Source organism: Podarcis tiliguerta (assembly GCF_965153285.1).
Source record: "Podarcis tiliguerta genome assembly, chromosome: 6".
Classification (NCBI taxonomy): Eukaryota; Metazoa; Chordata; class Lepidosauria; order Squamata; family Lacertidae; genus Podarcis; species Podarcis tiliguerta.
Genome location: NC_139539.1, coordinates 74,967 through 80,157, shown reverse-complemented (window position 1 = coordinate 80,157; position 5,191 = coordinate 74,967).

Sequence of the window (5,191 nt, the reverse complement as noted above, 5' to 3'; positions counted from 1 at the left end):
CAGTTAGCTGGTCTAACAAGTAAAATAAGAGAACAAGAACAAGTATACAAAGAGGAATGGAAATTTTTTGTGTAGTATCTGGAAAACAACTGTAAACATGTGAACAAGTTAGTAGGATTAAGGCAAATTCAATAGTGTAACACATAACAAAGGAATAATAAAGGAATAAGGTAGTTAAATAGATATATGAGAATATGTGGGGTAGGTGGGAAAATTAAAGGAACCACGGAAGGGGAAGATGGGAAGTCGTAGATGACTGGTTGGTTTTAAAGAGACCTGGTGTTCATCTCTATGGATGTGGGTGATCTGACACTAAGTAAAAGCGAAACAAAAGAAGTGTCATGGTCAGATCACTTCCTGGTGCAACTGGACTTCTCCACAACCCTTCCCCTCTGCAGGGAGGTGGGACTGATTCGGATGGTCCGTCCCCGCCACTGAATGGATCCAAATGGTTTCCAGAGGTAGGGGATGTTTTATCCCATGTTGATGGCCTTTCAGCTGATTTCCTGGTGGCCCGCTGGAATGCGGGGTTAGCCAGGGCTATTGACTGTTTGGCTCCGAAACGCCCTCTCTGATTGCATGAGGCCCAGACAGCCCCATGGTTTTCACCAAAGCTGAGGGCAATGAAACAAGTCATTGAGACGGCTAGAGAACCAGTGGCAGAAAACTCATTCTGAATCGGACCGGACATGGGTTAGAGCTCAACGTCGAGCCTACCAAGTGGCGATAGTGACGGTGAAGAGGACCTTCTTCACCGCCTCTATTGCATCTGCAGAAAACAGCAGCAGGAGACTCTTTCAGGTGGTTCGCAATCTAAAAGCCACCTTCGCCACTGGGGCCTGGTAAGGACCCAGTATTCCGTCTAGTCAAGTTGCATGGGATCAATTCCAATCTGTTACCTCCCAGGATGTGGACAGGCTCTTGAACAACTGAAATCGACCACCTGTCTCTGATTCTTGCCCATCTGGGCTCATAAAAATGAGCCGGCAAGGGCTGGGTGATGGGCTTTGTGGGGTGGTGAATGCTTCCCTCTGTGAGCAAGCCTTCCCAGACCCACTGAAAGAGGCGGTTATTAAACAGCCTCTTAAAAAACCATCTTTTGATTCGGCTAATATGGCCAACTATCACCCAGTTTAAAATCTTCCATTCTTGGGCAGGGTGATTGAGTGGGTGGCTGCTGAGCAACTCCAGGCATGCCCCCATCATTTAGCCCAGACACTGAGGTCCACTGAGAGTCTTCTGGCGGCTCCCTCTGCAGGGTAGGGCTTGAACCCATGGCTTCAAGTTACAAGACAGGAGATTACAACTCAACACCAGGAAGAACTTTCTGACAGTAAGAGCTGTTTGACAGTGAAATGGATTCCTTCAGAAGGTGGAGGACTTTCCTTCCTTGGAGGCTTTTAAGCAGAGGTTGGATGGTCATGTCATAGTTGAGTTTCCTGCATTGCAGGGGGCTGAACTAGATGACCCTTGGGGTCCCTTCCAACTCTTATGATTCCACGTTGCTTCTCACTTGCCTTTTTTCTATACCGGTAAGTTCCAAATGCTGCAGCCTTTGTTCATAGGGGTGTCACTCTATTCCCCCCACTTAATCATTTGGGTTGCCCTTTCTGAACCTTTTCCAGCCCAACAATATCCTTTTACGTGCTCACTTTGGCAGCACATATGCTAAAATTGGAACGATACAGAGAAGATTAGCAGGGCCCCTGTGCAAGGATGACACGCAAATTTGTGAAGCGTTCCATTTTTATTTTTATTTTAAATCCTTTTACAAGGCGAGGGGAGAGGCTGGGGAAACCCAGCAAGATGGGCAGGGTATAAATAATAAAATTATCACTATTATTATTATTATTATTATTATTATTATTATTATTATTAGAGGTTATGATCAGATGGGCCAGAGATATAGGCCATACAATCCAGTTGGAACAATGGGAGAATTTATGGAGACCCAACATTAAATTTACAGCATGCTCCATAATTAGAGAAAACTTAATGAAAATGATATACCAATGGTATTTAACGCCGGTTAAACTGGCTAGAATATATAAATCAAAAACCAGTGTGTGTTGGAGATGCAAAAAAGACATCGGAACAATGTATCATATGTGGTAGGAATGTGTACATATTTAAAAAATTTGGACCACCATACAAGAGGAACTTTAAAAAATGCTTAAAGTACCGTGCAATAACTGTAAAAACCTGTAGCGTTCCTCTTGGGAATAACAACAAATGACATTCCTGCAACCAAGAGAAAAGTATTCTTATATGCAACAGCTGCTGCCAGAATACTTATAGCAAAAAATTGGAAGGGGGAAAAATCCCATCTATTTGAGAGTGGCAAGTCAAATTTTGTGAATATATAGTTTTGGCTAGCCTTACGGCAGCAATAAGAGGACAAACAGATCAAAAATTAATTGAAGAATGGGATTGTGCAAAGGAGTATATGAAAAAACATTGTTCTGGGACAAATATATCAATATGCAATGAATAAAGTTTACAGGGTAGAAATATTGAGGAAATGGATGGAAGTGGAATAAAAACAATGTAATATTAATAACACAATGAATAAAAGAAGTCAAACATGGGTGGAGGGAAGTCTAAGTTTTTATGCATTTTTTGGTGTGTTCTTATTTTATTTTATTTTATCTTTTGTGTAATGTGTTATTTTTCCTTTTTTGCTTGTGATATTGTTTGGTTTTTGTTACTGCAATTCAATAAAAGTATTTATTAAAAAATTTAAAAAAATATTATTATTAAAACTGAAAACAGTATTATAAGTGTGGTCATTCTATAGATTTCTATTTTATAAATAAAACCCACGTATTCCTTACAGTTTATCAGCATCTGAGATCAGTTTTCCTCACAAAACTGTATGACTTAATTGGGCCAGCAATTTCTTACCTGCATATATTTGAAAATGGGGTACTTGTTGTAGTTTGGTTTGCATGTTGAAAGCACACTTTTAAACGGATATGCCCCCCCCCCACTGCTGCTCTTGGTATCATGGTGAATTTAATAGCTGTTCACTATGATAAAGAAAATAAAAACTGTTGGTTCCATTTAGTTATTTGACAAAATGTAGATACTGCTTTATCAAGAACAAAATTGGGAAGCAGTGTATATAAAATATTCATTAAAAATAATAAAATCAAAAGATAAAATATAAATCAACCTAAAATTTACCAAAATACAAATAAAACCCATTTTGAAACAAACATCTGTAATACAATCACATGCAGTGGTACCTTGGGTTACAGGCGCTTCAGGTTACAGACTCTGCTAACCCAGAAATAGTACCTCGGGTTAAGAACTTTGCTTCAGGATGAGAAAAGAAATCGTGCTCTGGCGGCACAGCACCAGCGGGAGGCCCCATTAGCTAAAGTGATGCTTCAGGTTAAGAACAGCTTCAGGTTAAGAACGGGCCTTTGGAATGAATTAAGTACTTAACCCAAGGTACCACTGTATTAGCATCTGGGAAAAGCAGTACAGCAAAGGTGCTTGCATAATGGCAACGATCAGGGTGTTTAAAAGACGGTTTAGGAGGCAGAGGCCAAACGGCAGGGAGGGCAGTTGCCTTTGTGTGCTCCCTGGGGGCACCTGGTTGGCCCCTCCCGGTTGCTGGCCCTGGACAGAAGGCGCTTTGGCCTCTGATTCAGGAGAGCTGGGCTTAGAAGATGGTCAGCAAGAGGCTTCACAACACAATCCAGGGTGAAATGAGGCTGTGGCTGTCTCTCAGTTCCTTGAAGGTGTCATAAAAGCACCTTCTGGGTAACTGGCATTAGTGCTACAAGACGAAAACAGCAGGACGGTTTCGCTGGCAAAGCACCAGAAACAGTCATCAAGCCCTAATACTAGAACCATCACCCCAGAAATCACAATGGACTGGCATTTGCATGAAGGTGGTGCAGGAAACTAAGAGGAGCAGGAGGAATTGTGAGGTTCTCCAGAAAGGCAGAGCCAACGCTGAACTGAGGGGAAACAGGAGTTTTCTGGGTTCTCTTCTAGGTTGAACAACAATGTGAGACAGGACCAGGAGAGACACACGGGATTAAGTGTAGAGAGGCAGTATATTAAAAGCGCCAAAAGAGATTCTTACGCTAATTCTGTTTAGTTTCGGAGCTTAAAAAAGGAATCTGGAAGAAAATACAAATCTATCAGGAAAATGAAGGCAAAGTAACAGGAAATTTGGCAGGTGTACTTCTGCCTACTCCTTGCTCCAGTCTGTGCATGTTTTTGTGTAACACGATCATGTCTGCCTTATTTTTTCTTCTTCCACAAACTCCTGAGCCTCAAAGGTTGTAGCCAATTTTCCTCCCAGGGGACTCACTCCATCCCCTTCATGCTTTTGCTGGCCCTTCCCGGAAACTTCCCCGGCTCTCTCCTTTTTGAGGTGGGGCGACCAGGACAGGACAGGCTTCCAAGCGGGTAAAGCTGCCTTGACAAGAGTCAAGGGGACCTCGGGGTTTGGCCGAAGCGCCCACCGAGCAAGTCAGCCATGCAGTGGAGCTGCTGGACGCGGGGTTTTGTCGCCTGGCCCCAAGGATCGCGTCCTCTGGATGGAGAGAAGCCGTGGGAGGGCCTTGGATCCCCTTCGGGGGTGGAAGCCTGCAGGCAAGGGGGCGAAGGGCTGAGGAGGGCCGGCCGAAGGGGCCGAGGGCCAAGCTGGCCAGCAGAGCAGCTCTGTGGGCCTCCTCGAGAGCAGGCCTTTCCGGGGACCCCTTCCAGCAGGCGGGGGGGGGGGGGGACGGAGACACTGCTGGGCTCCAGCGCTTTGCCAGCCGGAGTCCCGCCAGAGAGATAATTATTTCGCTATTAATATACTTCCACGTCATTGTGTTTCAGTTCAACAATTACTTTGATAAAATACATATTTTGTTATGTGCAAATGAGGTCCATAAATGACCACCTGGCATGTAGTCAACCCAAAACACAGCAACCATTTGTTATGGACAAGGGACAGCTGGCCCCGGCAAGGGCCCCCTTCCCTTCCGGAACCTCCATCCGGCGCCCCTTCCGCGTCCACGTTCCCCGGGCGGCCAAGCGGAGGCGCCTCCCTCCCTCCCTCCCGGACCCCGCCGCGAGTCAGGGGCGCCCCCCAGCGGCGAGGGAGAGCGCGGGCGCCGGCGCCCCCTTGTGGCCGCGAGGAGAGCGGCGCCGGAGGCAGCCCCGCGGCACGTGGGGCGCCTGC